Source organism: Ictidomys tridecemlineatus, chromosome 12, assembly GCF_052094955.1.
Source record: "Ictidomys tridecemlineatus isolate mIctTri1 chromosome 12, mIctTri1.hap1, whole genome shotgun sequence".
Taxonomy (NCBI): Eukaryota; Metazoa; Chordata; class Mammalia; order Rodentia; family Sciuridae; genus Ictidomys; species Ictidomys tridecemlineatus.
Window position 1 is genome coordinate 50,945,056 of NC_135488.1, and position 16,752 is coordinate 50,961,807.

General features: G+C 33.5%; 1 long non-coding RNA gene and 1 pseudogene across 1 annotated transcript in view; one reads left to right on the plus strand and one right to left on the minus strand.

Moving 5' to 3' along the window:
* Nucleotides 1-16,752, plus strand: part of LOC144369330 (uncharacterized) — a 286,790-nt gene that overhangs the window by 59,364 nt on the left and 210,674 nt on the right. The window lies entirely within an intron of this gene.
* LOC120885099 (small nuclear ribonucleoprotein G pseudogene) lies at nucleotides 14,159-14,394 on the minus strand (annotated as a pseudogene).

Below are 16,752 nucleotides of genomic sequence, written 5' to 3' on the forward strand. Positions count from 1 at the left end.
AGCTAAGTCAGCATGTCTTCAAAAGCAAATCCTGCCTGTCTATTGTGTGCACTAGCAAATGTAAAGCTTTTGAGGAAAATCAAAATGTGTTCTCTGTCCTTGTGAAAGGTGTTTCTGACTTGTGGGGAGGACAAATCTTGTACAGATTAACTATTAAAAATCAGAGCTCTCAATGTAACCTGCTACATCCTGGAAATTGTGAAGATTACTTCTCCAGCTCTCTTCACCAATGTTTAGCTTCATGATGTCACACAATTTTCTCTACTTCCCTGAAAGATTATAAGTTTCCCATTATTGACTCTCACTTTCTTTTGTTCCCTCCTCTTTATCTCCATTTCTCCACTCTGCTCAGCTTTCGATTCACGTGAGGCTACTGTGATGTTCTTGTTTTCTTTCTCATTTTCTCTGCCACCTCTCTCTTTCTTACACCACTAACAAAACTTCTACTACCTTCTTTTCCACTTCATTACCTGGATAAAACAGTTACGAAATGTACACAGTTTCTGATTATCAAACATTTCTTTTTGGATCGTATTTTATCATATACTCATGGATCAAATTTTATACTCATTGATCAAATTTATATACATTAAACACCAGAGACAAACTTAGGAAACAAAGGTGAAATTGTTAGAAAGAAATGATCCTTGACTTCAACAGAACAATAATAACACCCATACATCCATTTACTCCTTTCTTTAGTCCACAAATGTTGTGAGATTTGGGGATCTTCCCTAAATCAATAATTACCATATGGCAAAGATAAACAGCTCATGGTATTTAATAGATATTGTCAGCCTGGGTTCAGACCCAGGAAATAGATTTATGATTCTGGCATGTAGAATAAGATGCAAGACATGGTTGGGATAGTAGAAATGATTTATTTGGAGGTGACAATAGCCCCTATCCAGTCTCTAGCTTCAAGTTGGCCCCCAGCCAGTTCTATTTTGCCCCCTGAACCATTTCTATAGGCCTTTCTTATATACAGGCCAGACAAAGAAGGTCCACTACAAACAGGTTATAACTGTGCGCACATGTTCACAAGAAAATGTTTATGACCTTGAGTACACATGCTGAATCACAGTGTTTATGACCTTGACGACACGTTAAATCATAGCCTGCCAGAAGCCTCAGTGATGGAGCCTATCTGTAGCCATTTTGAGTCTGCCCTACAAGTATGCAGATATTTATTGAGCTTTATCTGATTATTTAATGAAGTGACCTAAGGGAAACATTTACATAGAAAAATAAAGTTGTATTTAGGAAAAAAAATGAGACAATTACTATCATGTAATAGATGGAAAAATTGTTGTAGAAAGATGATACTGACATTTATTAGTTTAAAATATTCTGTAATGAAAAGACTACATTTTGCTTTTTTAATGGATGAAAGCAAAAACTGTGCATAATTTGGATCTATTCCTAAAGGAATTATGAAACCTTGTTTCTATAAACATTTTAAGAAAACAATGTGGAAATTATTGCTTGTATAGAATTAGAATAGTCTTATGTGAGGGCAGGTTGCTTCTCATGGCACTTAACATTGGGCCTAATGTCCTCATTAAATACATGTAGCTCTTTGCATCTAAACCTTTCTTTTATCTTCTTTGACATCTCTATTTATAAAATGTTAAAATTTAGGTGAAAGAGATAATTCCCCAAAGAAAGACCATGATATGCAATGCTAACTTTCATAAATAGTCTTTTTGCTTTTGTAGATTGGAACATAAAATATATTGAAATATAAAAATATTGTTCCTGATGTAGAGAACTCATGAATTTTAAATATTTTCGATATGCCACTCATTTAATATTTTAAACAAATACAGCATTTCTCAAAAAATACATTTTAAGTTCTGGAAGAGAGGAAAAGAGCTATGGTCTCCTCTACATTTACATATAATGTTTGCATATCGAACAGCATACTTTGAGAGCCGCCAGCTAGCTGTAGGCTTTAAGTCTCCCTTAAAGACACACCTTAAAGATGTATATATTTATTACACACAAGGACTTCTTTTGCATATGTGGTAACATTTGAATAGAAAACAGTACTAAATGAAAGTACATAAATAATCCAGTGTTCTATAACATTGAATGGAGTCAAATGCTATAACCATCAAGCAAGAAAATCTGAATATAGTCCTTGCCTCTGGATTTGGTCAGTGGACTAGATGTCCTGATCATTTAAAATGAAAATCGCCAGAGATTTGGGGACAGTCATATTTTTTTAAATGAGACATCATTAAAATATATTTTAATGTTTTTTTAAACGAGACATCATTAACATATAGTTTAATGAAATTAAAATCATTATATCATTAAAACACAGTTAATATATTGAAATACATAGGCCCTTTGATAGCATTTAAAAGTTGTTTTTTTTTTTTTTTGGCTCCAAAGACATCACAATTAATAGGGAAACCCTGAAAAGAGTTTTCTGCTAGAGACATGGCCAAAAGAAAGATGCCTTCTATCATCATTGTTTACTTTGTTGCTATTATGCAGTGTAAGGAGATAAACAGAAGTTTGAATAAATAGAAGTTGGAAATTTTGAATAGTAGTGGTGCTAGGAATATTAGTTTTTAAAACCCCACAAACCACAAAATATTCTTATTTATTCATATACTAGTTGATTGTACAAATACTGAACACAATTAAATAGTATTTATATATGCAACTTACTTGAATTAGACAATAACAGAAGAAAATATTCCATTTTTAGAAGTAGCAAGCACAACACTAAAATATCAGTTCATTTTGTGTTGTTATAACAAGTGTCTGAGTCAGTAATTTATAAAGAAAAGGAAAGTATTTTCTCATGATTCTGGAGGCTAGGAAGTTCAAGGTCAAGATACCAATGTTTGGTGTCTGTTAAGGGTATTCTTTCCGCATTCTCACATGGATAAGGAAAAAGGACAACAGAGCAAATTTGTCAAAAGCCAAGTGAAGCCTCTTCAATAAGAGTCTTCATCCCATTCATCAGAAGGGGTCCTCTTGCCCTCGTCAACTCTCAAAGGGCCTACCTCTTAATATTATTACATTGGAGTATCTAAATTTTAGAGAGAACATATTCAAACCATAGCATCGCACAAAAAATTTCAAGAAATATATTAATAAAAATTTCAGATTTTCTTCATATTGAAAGTTATTGAGGAAAATTTGAACAAATATGAAAATAAAGTTCCTAAGAAAAATCAAGAAATGTATAGAAATACTCTCAAGCTAGAAATTACTGAGGAAGACTAATACAATTTGGTAATGAAATCCAATATTTCAAATTTCCAGGATTTAAAACTTTGCAGTAGTGATGCATGAATTGTCAGCTCAGACAATGGAGCATAATGTTAAATGTATGTATGTATACACACACACACACACACACACACACACACACACACACACACACACAAATTCAGATGTAAATTTGGTACATGCTGGAGGGATAATCTGATTACTATTACTGTATAGCAAAATATCTCCCCAATTTTTTTTCTTTTTTCTTTTTTTACATCCTCCAAATTAACAACTTAAAAATTATAATTATCATCACTGACAATTTCTGTGGGATAGAAATTTGGGAGCATCTTAGCTATATAGTTCTGCCTCTGGCTAGTCCTAGGATCATCTCAAAGGTGTCTTCATGCATATGCTGGTACCTGAGTTGACAGCTTTGTCAATGGACAAGTCAGAACTTCACATGATCTTCTATCTCTTCAGTTGGTTTCCTGACCGTTGCAGTGTCAGAGTAGTCAGACTTCTTACTTGGTTGCTCAAAGCCCCAAATGCACATTTCCTGAGATAGGAAGCCAGGAGGAAGCCATGTTGCCTTTCATTTCCTAAGTTACAGAGCAGCACATCCCTCTTATTCTATTGGTTGAGATAAGTATTGCTGGTCTGCCTTGGTGCAGGGGAGAGAACATAGACCCTTGTTCTCAAAAAAATAGTATCAACATCTCCTCTTAAGAATATTGTGCAGGTAATTTTGGAAATTGCAGTCTTCTACAAGAGATTATTTCAAATCAAATGGAAAAAGACAAGTTATGCCATAAATGGTTTGGGGAGCTTATTGGGAAATATATATCCATGTTTAACAATAATATGCCAGGAAATTTACAGAATATGGACTGTGTAAATATAAAATTATATAGTTATATATTACTACAGGAAAATGATGAGCACTCCTTTTCAATGCCAATTACTACTCATATGCTATTTAAAAATCTCAATGAGTCTGATAACAAAAATAAATTTTTTATAGTTTTTAAGGATAATGAAAGATAAATGCAAATAATGGCAGCATTATGAAATATGTTTGCAACTCCTGTCAGGGGCAGAAGTCTTACATTTCTGATCCTCTAAAATCATAAGATTAATAACCAATGGAAGAATATGAGAGAAGAAATTTAAAAAGTATCAGTGAAAATATTGCTTATATATATGGAAAGCTATTTAATTTTATATATAATGAGAAAGAACATTAAAACTATATTGAGAACCCCCAGTTGACTTGTAAGACTGGTTTCGTTTGAAAATTTATTGGCATGTAGTGCTGGTGAGTCCTATGGAGAAAAAGGAATATGTTGCTTTTGAATATGTAATTTCCTAGGAAGAGTCTTTGGACAATTTATTTAAAAATTGTAATTGACTCCACTCTTTTTCCTCAGGGAATATATTTGTGGTAGATAAGACTCTAAGAAGATCTCCAATGGCTCATGTCTTTCTATAATCCAGGATTCTTGGGTACAGATAGAATATATAATTTCTTTCTTTCTTTCTTTTCTTTTTTCTTTTTTTTTTTTTGTACAGAGGATTGAACTTTGGGTCACTCAACCACTGAGCCTCACATCCAGCCCTTTTTATATTTTATTTTGAGATAGAGTCTCACTAAGTTGCTTAGGGCCTTGCTAAATTGCTGAGGCTACCTTTGAACTCACAATCCTCCTGCCTCATCCTCAGGAGCCTCTGAGATTACAGGTGTACACCATCATATCCAGCTACAATTTGCTCTTTAACTAATAAAAATATGATAAAAATTATGAGATATATCTTCTGTGATTATATTCAGTTGGAATTCAGTGGTAAAGGAATATACAGACGTAATTACAGCTTGGAATTAGTCAATATTAAGTTAATCTAAGGTGAAACTAATTTTAAACTAATCTAATGTGAAGTTGTCCTGGGAGGAACTGATCTAGTCAAGCGAACTCTTGAAAAGAGGATCTAGAGGAAGTAAGACAGAGAAGGGGTCAGAGACTCTCTTTTACTATGCTTAAGTAAGCAACCATGAATTTTACTACTACAAGGCTCTGAATTCTGCTAACAACCAAGCTTATAAAAGGACTCCAGGCTCAAGATGCAAAACAGCTAGATGGATTAAGTCTTTGTGTGCACCTGAATAGAGGGCCAGACTCTTCCATGCTGGATTCCTGATTCACAGAAACTATGAGATAATAAATAGTGATTTTTTTAAGCTTCTAAACTTTTGACCATTTTTATATGGCAATAGAAGACTAATAAAACATTTCTTGCACAAATGTGCACACATGCAAATTGATGTAGATTAGGCTTCTTGCTATTGCATTGCTTATAAGTGTGATATTTAAACCAAGCTAGAAGTTCATCAATAAGATGCTGTGTAAATAAATGATGGCCAATCTGTTCCATGGAATATTATAAAATTTAAAGTAGAATGAAGAAATTCATTATTTATTGAAATGCAAAATCTCCAAAATATATTAAGTGAAAAAAGAACAAGATGAAAAATAGCATGAATAGTGTAAAAGGTAGAAAAAACAAATTAGATTTGCATTTGTTCACATACAAATAAAAAATAACAGTAATCATGTAGTATGGCAATTGGAATATGGGATATGATTGGAAAGAGCATGTAGGAGGTAACATTTTTACTATTAGTGTACTATTTTTTAATTCCTTTAATATGGCTATGACTACCAGATTGGATAAATTCTAAGTATATAGCTTTATTTAGCTCTAAAAGTCCAAAAACATGGCACCAGCATCTGCCTAGCATCTGGTGGGGGGTTTACTGCAGGGTCATAACATGGCAAGAAACAGAGAAAGCTACCCTAAGAGAGCTCATTTTTAAGCTGGGCATATTGGCACATGCCTGTAATCCCAATGGTTCCGGAGCCTAAGGCAGAAGTATTGCAAGTTCAAAGCCAGCCTCAGCAACTTAGTGAGACCCTGTCTCAAAAGAAATACATAAAAAGGGTTGGGGATGTGGTTCAGGGTTAAGCATATCTGGGTTCAACTGCTGGTACAAAAAAGAAAAAAGAAAAGCTTATTTTTTTTTATAACAAAACCACTCCCTCACTAATCCATGAATCCTCATGACTTAAATCAGCTATTAAAAGTATCACCTTTTAATATCTTTCAATGACACTCAAATCACAACATGAGTTTTGGTAGGAATATGTAAACCCTAGCAATTATTTATTTCAAAATTGTAATAAAATATTTTAAATGCTAAAAAAAATAAGAATGTTTAATACACAATAAAATTTTATAGACTATCAAAGCAGAAAAGGTAATGCATTAACAAGAAATGTGCAGGCCAAAATGACTTAAAAAAACAGCACAATAGAAGAGAGCAGACAGAAAAGAAAGATACAAGGGTCAGGGGTGATGAACAGTTAGTATGTTGTTGGATGTTTGGTTTATATTAAAACACTAGAAATGGGTAGACACCTGCAGTCAAGAAACAGTATATATTTTGAAGCCAGGTGAGTGTTGAGAGGTATGATAGGGGGTACAATGAGCCTGGGAATGGCCAAAGAGAAACGGTGGATTATTGCAGTACTCTGTGCTAGAAAATACTGTGGTCTCATCATGCAAACTCTATTTTCACCTCTTAAACCCAACCATTATTTACCTTGCCCACAGTGACATTTTATTAATCATTTCCAGAAAGCTTTTTTTTTTCTAAGTTATACATCAGGATTTTATATAACAACTATTGACATTATTTGACAACGCTGCTGGGAACATTGGTGAATTCCCAGTGTCTACACTTGAGAGATCTCATAGTTGTGCATCTATTTAGCATCTCTAAATACTAGTTTCCTGACATGGCTCTTATTGCCAGAGTGATTTTGACCGTAGTTTTAGAAACAAAACCATGCCAATATAATAAATAGATGATTTCATTGTTTGCTAAGTGAGAAAATTTGGGCCTTTAAAACACTGAAACTTTGGAGACATTTCAAAAGTGTTTTTCATTTTTAAAGCACTTCTGTGACTTCGGTTTATGACAAAGGCATTGCCAGAATAATGATATCTGCAAATCAAGCACAAAGAATGTGAACCAATAAAATTGCTTTGGCTTATTCAGTCTTCTCTGGGAACTGTTTCCATGCTGGGAAGCTGTAGGGAATATGTCTGATGCTAATGTTGTATGGATCATGTTCATTACCATTAAAGAGCCAGCTCTGCACTCCCCTACCCCACCCCCAAAATAAAATAAAATAAAAAGAAGAAAAGGATCCAGGGATATTTTTATTCTCCATAATTCATTCTAACTTCCTACTGTTTAAGCTGCCACTTGGGAGTCATTATGCACTGTGGGGACTATGTTCCTATAGCAGGCCACTGGGGAATTCTGTGGTATGCTGTGATTTCAAAATACTTCTGGAGAAAGAGGGAGGGAATGGAGCTCAGAAAGTATTTTCTTTCTCTCAAGGTAGCATGCACACTATGGGAATTAGATCCAACAAAACAAAAAAGAACTTCAAACATACAAAGGAGTATTCCTAGAGTGTGAAACAGGAACTTGAAAAACCTCTCATTTTTATGTAAAGTATTGTTATAATAAAAACAAATCCCCATGGTTCTTTGAACAAAAACGTTCTCATGATTCTTTCATGAATCTGTGGGTAATTCTCAAGAGTGATATGCCTTATTTGTTTTATTCTCTGATCAGGGGAAGTAGCCAATGAGGTTAGTTCTTGATAAAAATGTATGTCTGATGTTAGTGACTTTTGTCTTCTCTTACTTTTGTTGATTAGTCTTCCTAGAGGCTTGTCAACTGTATTAATCTCTTCAAAGAAACATTTTTTTTTGTTTCATTGATTTTATCTTTTATTTCCTATTTTCAATTTTATTTATTTGTGCTCAAGTTTTTATTATATTTTTCTTCTGGTTTTAGTCATATATTACTTTTTCCCTCTAGATCCCTAAAGTGAAGGCTTAGAGTATTGATTGTATTTTTCTTTTTTCCCTAATATATACATTTAATTCTATAAAATTCTAAATATTGCTTTACTATATCCTGTACATTCATATGGGCTTTATATTTATTTTTATTCAGTTAAATATTTTTTAAATATTTATTTTTTGATTTTAGGTGAACATAATATATTTTATTTATGTGGTGCTGAGAATTGAACCCAGTGCCTCATTCATGCTAGGTGAGCACTCTACCCTTAAACCACAACCCCATCCCCTCAGTTAAATTATTTTTTAAAAAATTATTTCTTCCTTAATCCATGTGTTATATTAAATATCTTGTTTTTTCACCAAATGTTTGGTCTTTTCCATCTGTCTTTCTGTGACTGATTTCTAGTTCGATTTCATTATGCTCTGAAGATATTTTATGTGATTTAAATCTTTAAGAAATAGTTAAGATGTGTTTCATAGACTTGACTATGGTCTATTTTGATGAACTTTTATGCGACTTTGATAAGAATATGTATCCAAATTTTGTTGAATAGAGTAAACTTCAAACATCAATTAGATCAAATTAATTTATAGCTTTGCTTACATCAAAGATATCTACTCAGTTTAGGCTTGTTTGATCAATTCTTGATTTTAAGTATTCACGTTGCGTTTAGTCTTTTGCAATTTGAATGTGCAAGGTATAGAGTATACTGTGTTTATCATTATGTGTGTTTTCTAAATTTCATTAATAAATAGTTTTGTGTCTGGTACGGTTTAAATATGAAATGTTCCTCAAAGGCTTTTGTGTGAGACAATGCAAGAAAGTTTACAGAGTGAAAGTGATTAGATTATGATAGTCTTAACCTAATCCGTGCCTTGGTCCACTTGAATGAATAAACGGGGTGGTAACTGTAGGCAGGGTGTGGCTGGAGGAGGTGGATCACAATGCTGTGCCTATGGGATGTATATTTTTCCTTGGTAAGTGGAGCTCCTTTCTCTCTCTCTTTCCTTACTGCCATTTCCTCTGCTGCTTTCCTCTGCCAAACCCTTCTGCCTCAAATGTTCAGGCTCACCTTGGGCCCAGAGCAATGCACTCGTCAGATTAGGGACTGAGACCTTGGAAATTACGAGTGCCAAACAAACTTTTTCTCCTCGAAAGTTATGTTTACCAGATCTTTTAGTCAAAGGGATGGAAAATCCAATTAAAATCATGTCTGTCATTACTTTTGGAAAAATTCTTATTGTTAGGTGTTATTTAGTAAGGAACAGTGCAATGCCAACCAGTAACATAGGGGTTTCTTTAAATTGCCTTTAAGGAATAATCAAGTAACTTGTAGGTGAATTAAAATCATGAGAATAAACAGGTAGAAACAAAGGGATCCAAATAAGAAATACACCAAGAAGGAAAGATTCATAAGCTAACTTGTGACAGGGTCTACTGGGATCATGATAAAGTTAGGATTTATGGCCGTAGGTTTCTAAATGTATTTCAGAAGGGAAAATGTATTAATAGCACAAGTGCACGAAGATAAAGTTTGCCCAGTCATTGACTCCAGCACCTGCTTTAACATAGAATTGACTTGTACATAAACTCACCCTTCGAATGGGATGCTCATCATGATAGTTCTGGAAAGGATCAACTAGGGTCAAAAGCTCCCTGAGCCAATGTGAAGGAAGAGTTAAACATGGGAGAGTGGATCCCAGTTCTAATAGCAAACATATAAAACAGTAATAAATTTGGAAGTAGCATTTAGTTTCCTTTGTTATTTTCTGCTCAGAGACTACCCACTCCCTTTTTCTTTTGAGTGCTCTTTATTTGAGCCTTACTTTCACTCATAATAAAATTCTCTTGCTTGGCTTTTATCATCCGACTCTAAACTTTCCTTTGATGGGATACAAGAACCGAGGCTTATGGCTTCAACTCACCATTTGCCTGTGACAAGGTATTATCACTTCAAATATTTCTTTTGCTTCCTTCTCTTTTCTCTTTCTGGCATTCCAATTACACTTACGTTACCTTTTGAAAACATACCATATGTCAAAGGTACTATGGGTTTTTTGGCCATTCCTTTTTTTTTTCTTCACATTTCAGTTTGAAAAATCTCTGGTGACATATTTTCGAGGCCACTTATTATTCTTTCACTATGTCCACTCTATTGATAAGCCCAAACAAGGGCTTCTTTATTTCTATTGCAGTATTTTTTTTATTTCCAACATTTTCTTTTGATTCTTTCTTCCAATTTTATGATTGTATTATCAGTCTGTCCTTGATTATTATTGTACTTTTTCATTTTAGATCTTTGAAGTATGGATAGTAGTTATTTTAAATATTTTGTCTGATAATTTCAAAATCTTTGTCATATCACTCAGTCCCTAATGTTTTTTTTTTTTTTTTTTTGTATTCTGATCATAATTTTCTTACCTTTTAGCATGCTTTGTAACTTTTTGTTAAGAGTCAGATGTGATGTATCAAGTAACAGAATCTGGAGTAGTTAAGTCTGGATTGGAAGCTTTATGATCATCTGGTTAGAAGTTGGTCTGTGATATTTTTCCTATAGGTCTATGTGCCATTGACAAATAATTCCTCTAATGTTCTTGTTTTAGTCTTCCTCTTGTCTTTGGGTCTTTCTAAAGAGCTTTTTCTTAAAAAGCTCCTGCAACTTACATTTCTATTGTCTATTGCCTTTGTATTTGATCCCTATTGGAGTGTTGATTAGATGCATGGCAGAAAAGCTTTCTATGACCTTATAACTATACCTCAGTGTTTAATGAGCCTATGTTCTTAAGCTGTGACCCTCACAAGTGGTCTTTAATTTTCTACAATTTTAGTTGTGACATAAAATTTACTTGGGTTTGATTGTGGGTAAATGCCCCTAGACAGGGTAAATGCCCGTAGACATCTCTATCATGATACAAGACTTGGGTAAAGTCTTTCCCCTTGAAGAGCAGGCCTTGGGTATAGAAAATACTCTGGTTTTTTTTTTTTTTAAATTGTCATTTGGCTCTTCACCATGACAGCCAAGTAAGTTTACATGGGTAAAACCCATGAAAGATGGAAGCTCACCTGAGAATATATGCCTATAGAATTGTCTATTCCATCCTGGGTCTCCAGAATTTTTATCAAAATTATCATTTAGGAGTTTTTTCCAGTCTAATGTTCTAGTGGTTTATGGGTCATGTTGACTCTCCACACTAAAACAAAACTAGCTTAATCTTAGCTATGGTTCTCTATTTGTTCTTCAAGATTTGGGGGTGGAAATTTTCCATTCTCTTAGTCATTAGTCAAGTCATTATTTTTCTTTCTTTCTTTCTTTCTTTCTTTCTTTCTTTCTTTCTTTCTTTCTTTCTTTCTTTCTTTCTTTCCTTCTTTCCTTCTTTCTTTCTTTCTTTCTTTCTTTCTTTCTTTCTTTCTTTCCTTCCTTCCTTCCTTCCTTCCTTCCTTCCTTCCTTCCTTCCTTCCTTCCTTCCTTCCTTCTTTCTTTCCTTTCCTTTCCTTTCCTTTCCTTTCCTTTCCTTTCTTATTAGGGATTGAATTCAAGGGCATTTGACCCCTGAGCCACATCCCCAGCCCTATTTTGTATTTTATTCAGAGATAGGATCTCACTGAGTTGCTCAGCATCTCACTTTTACTGAGACTGGCTTTGAACTCCTGCCTCAGCCTCTGGAGCCACTAGGATTACATGTGTGTACCACCAGGCCTGGCTCATTAGTTTTCCCGTTTGTTCAACATGTTTTTTTTTTTTCTTTGTGGTAAAGATGGGTGCGATGCCTTTTAAACTCTTTATATGTTGTAGATAAAACTGAAAGAAACATTATTTTTAAAACTGAAAATATAAATGCCTTCTTTAAGTTCATATCTCCCTCTAACATACATCTTTATATTTTTATGTTTCAATATTCTTTTCCTAGTACAACTTTACAAAGATGATTCATAACTTCACGTTTTTGCAAATGAAGCCCAGACCATCCTAAGAAAAGCAACACTACACATACCTAATATACAAACAGAGATATGAAAAATTGTGGTATATATGTGTATTAAGAATTGTAATGCAAAAAAGAGCACATGTATAATAGCATAAATTGGCGTGAGCATACCTTATATACAGAGATATGAAAAATTGTGCTCTATATGTGTAATAAGGATTGTAATGCGAAAAAGAATCTCAGCTAAGCCAAAAACAAGAGAATCTAGGATTAGGAAGAAAAGTACAGAGACCAAATCAATGCTTTTCCTTCTTCTGTTTATCTAATAAATGCATTTATTGTTAAAAACCAAAAAAGAAAGAAAGAAAAAGAAATTAGGGTACCTTGAAAAAAAATGAAAGAAAAGTGACACTACCCAGTGAGCCTATGAGAATATATGCTCACATGCTAAGAGAAAGCTCAAAAACAGACTTGCTACACTTTGTATACCTGCATGCCTGCATTTGGACACATCACAAAGTTGAGAGACTTCAGAAAGTAGAGTCAAAGTATAACAGACATGCCTCACAGAACCCCATGTTTGCAATAACTATGCTTTCTGAATAAAGCATTTGAGCATATGGCAAAATGATTAGCAGTGAGTGTGCTTCCTCAGCATCCAGAAGCTCATGTTTCTACATCAGTGTGTGATCACTCTGGTAGTAACAGAAGTATTGGATGAATGGTTGAAACAATGACAAACAAGCTATATTAAACCATTTAAATTAAAAATAAGGGCAAAGAAAATACATCTGCAGGCTCCATGCAAGATAATAATCACTCGTTTTTCTCACTTTTTTATGTGACATGCAGAAGGATGCTTTATATGTTTATTTGATTCCTTCTATGTGGGCTCAATAAAATAAAATACTAAAGGATTATGTTTTCAGCAGAAAAATAAGGTTTTTCTCTTATGCTATATGCACATAAATTTGCAAATGAGGTAAATTTCTCCTGTGTGTAGAAAAGCTTAAATAGAGTGTCATCCTGAAGTATTTGCTTGCATGACAGACCAATTTCAATAGCTGCTATTGTAAACTTGTTATCACATCCTTCATATCTCCTGGAAGTACTTCAATGTAGATGCCAGGAACAAGAACAGTGTTTTAGGAAAATAATTATGTAAGATAATAATTAGAATTAAATTATTCATTATGTTTGATCTGTTAATTCTGCTTTAAAATTTATTCTTTGATGCTAACATAAAATACAAATCAATATTTATGTGAAAATGTTGCCTACAAAGGATATAAGCAAAAAGTGTATAAATGAAAATAAAATAAAAGTAGATAGAGCTATGAAATATTATAATAATTACATATAATTTGATGCAGATGTTAAAACAATGTGTGAAAAGAATAGTACAAGAAAATCATCACTATCACCTAAAAAATGAAAATGTGTCTGTGGCAATCTAGAACATTATGCTCAGAAATTTCAATACTTAAAGACCATTATTTCAGGAATCATTGGCATCTTTTATTCTCTTGTCTATGTTTTCTCTCATGAAACATGCAGAACCTTCAGAAAACTACAGTAAGTATCAATTCTGGTATATTTTCTCAAAAATTTCATAAGCTTCAGATATTTCCTATTATGTTTTAACTTGCCAAAATTAACAACTATATTATTAATTAACTGAAATTCCTTTTTATGCAAATGTAAAACTAAACAGTTGTTTGACTGTCATCCAGAGGAAAAGCCACAATTTGGGAATCAGTTGCAGGAACCACACTCCAGCAGAGCTATAGAAATGCACAATGAGAGGCATCATGAAACAAAGGCTTTTAGCTGGATGATGCTGGAGCTGACACTGTGGGAAAAAAATACCTGCCTCTCTAACCTGGGAGCTCATGGTGTGGATTCTGTCCCCTTCTGTGTTTTTTGTTTTTGTTTTTGCTATTGAAGTTTATTTAACAAAAAGTTCAATATGAAAATGTACAAGACCCAATTTTCAAGTCATAGTTAAAAACAGGGCTTCTGGAAGGAGGACACGGATTTCTCTGTTGAACAGCCGTTATTTATACTGTTCTAAGGCTTCTAACATGATGATGCTGTTTCCTCGTATTACTACCATTCCAATATTGTTCTGTTGTCCACTAGTTGCCATCTCCACACATTCATCTATTGCAAGATTCATGAAGGGATCAAATCCCCTCAATATTCCTTGGACATGTCTGCTACCATTTAATTTCAATGATAACTTCTTGTTCATAATTTTTTTTTCAGCTCGGGAGGGTGAGCTTTGCTCATATTGTCTACTCTGCAGGCTCAGAGATCCCCTTCTGTGTTTTATGGGGAAGAAGCTGGCATATGTGCACCAAGGCCCTTTCTCTGTGTCATTTTGGTGAACTTCACGAAAGTGACACTCCTAGGAAGAAATGGTAGACCAGGATGTCTGTATGTAAAATGGTACAGTCAGAACTCAGCGAAGTACAAATGCAGCTATTGCAAGAGAAAAACCAAGCAGCTCAGTTTCACAGGGAAAGGAGTCAGTGGTGGCAAGGGTACAAACAAATAGAAGTGATGAGACTCTCATTTTTCTGCACCAGGGGAGTAAAAGGCATATGGTAAGGTAATTCAGCAGTTGTCCTCCCAAGGGACTGTGTTGTACCTGTTTTATCTCCCAGATTCCATTCTCAGTGACTGAGAGCACTGTAGTCACTGACTTATAGTCATTGCTCTTTCCCCCTTTTTCTAGGGAATTCTACACCTTGCAGACAGATTTTCCAGTTGAAGTTAGCTGAATTTTACCCTCTCCTCAGGGATGCTGTTTATATTTTCCACATGTTCATATATATTTAATAGTGATGTATAATGCTATGCAATATTCCATCAGGTTGATGGAACATACTTTATATTTTTATTATCCCAGTGTTGAACATTTCTACTCTTTTTCTATATTTCATCTTTAGAAATGGGAACTGCTACAAACATCATACACTGTTTTCTTTCTGTTTCCATTTGTTAAGCTCTTAGGAGTACAAATTCAAAAATTTCTCTTAATTTCAATTTGTAAATTAATCTTCAGAATGCTTCTAACAACCCATAAAGATATGAGCATAATGAGTCCTCCTATTTTATCTCAACCATATTAACTTTGGGTTTTTGTCTAAATTTTAGCTAATTTTATACATGTCAAATGATGCCTCAATATTACTTTAATTTGGTATTTAGTAGCTTACATTTTTTTTCATTTCCCACTTGAGTTGCTATTTTATATCCCTTTCACATTTAACTATTGGAATTCCATGATTTATTCTATATTTTAATAGGTTCTTTACATGTTTAGTTATAGACCTTTTTATTTGGCCCAATTGTAATTTTATGTATTGTTTTCTTTTTAGTTTCTTTGTGTTTTCTTTTTCATTTCATATAAGAGGCATTTCTATTTTATTATTGAATATCTACATCCACTTAGACTTAAGTTTAACCATAAGTCTTTCCATTTACTTAAGAAAGCAAATGGAAGTTTGAGTTCTCCCCCTACCTGATGGCTGTGAAACAATTATCATTCCTTTACCACCCCCCTTTCACTAAACTTTCCTGTAGACCCTTTATTTATAATTTTATTGCATATATTGTAGATCCTTTATTGCAAATGATTACTTAGCTTTTAATAGGAACCAGAAGCATCTTGCAGACATTGAGAATAAACCATGTATGAACAAATTTGTTTCCCTCATGTGGCAACAAGAAAATAAAGTAGCTAATAAGTTAAATCAGGAGTGTTGCTATGAGAGGTATGGACCACTAATGGAGATAGAATATGATAAATGGGTAATTTTCAGGTTTCATATATGAATATATTGAAAGGTTGTGGAGAATAAAGCCTTAGTAACACCAGATTTCTAGAAATTTCATTATTAAGGTAACTCTTATGAATAAGGCCATTCTATGTAACTATTTTATTTTATATTGTTATCAGAACTGTGCTGGAGCTACACTCCTCCAAACATACATGCTACCTTTGTCTATTAATGTGTAGTGCATACGATAATTAATTTTCATGAATAATAGACTGATCATAAGCTCACATATTTTATGAGTTTATTAATATTTCAGAGAGAAATCACTTCAACAAATGTCTGGGGTCTTCCACCACCTTCTCTGTTTTATTCCCATAATATTTTCTCTCTCCTATATGCTCCAGGGAAATGATTCTGACAGTTTCATTTTTTATATCTCACAAAATATTTCTGTTGAGGTCTTGAAGGTTGAATATGGCATTTCAAATAAAAACTTCAGTATATAGAAAAATTGAAAGTGTAGTACAATGAACAGCCATGTAACCTTGTTAGTATTTTTCTATGCATGTATATATGTTTACATGTATACATGTATGATCTGTCTATGCACCTTTTTCAACTATCAATTATCTACCTAATATCTATCATCTGCCAACTATCCATTTATATATAATATATTGATCTGCCTATAAATCATCTTATACTTATGCACTTATCTGTCCATCTATCATCTATCAATTTCTCCTCTCAGTTGTCTATCAATTATCCATCTATTGATCACTTATCCATTCATCTATTATCTATCAACTATAAATCCATCACATAGTTATCCATATTATTTTGTTAAAACATTTGAAAGTAA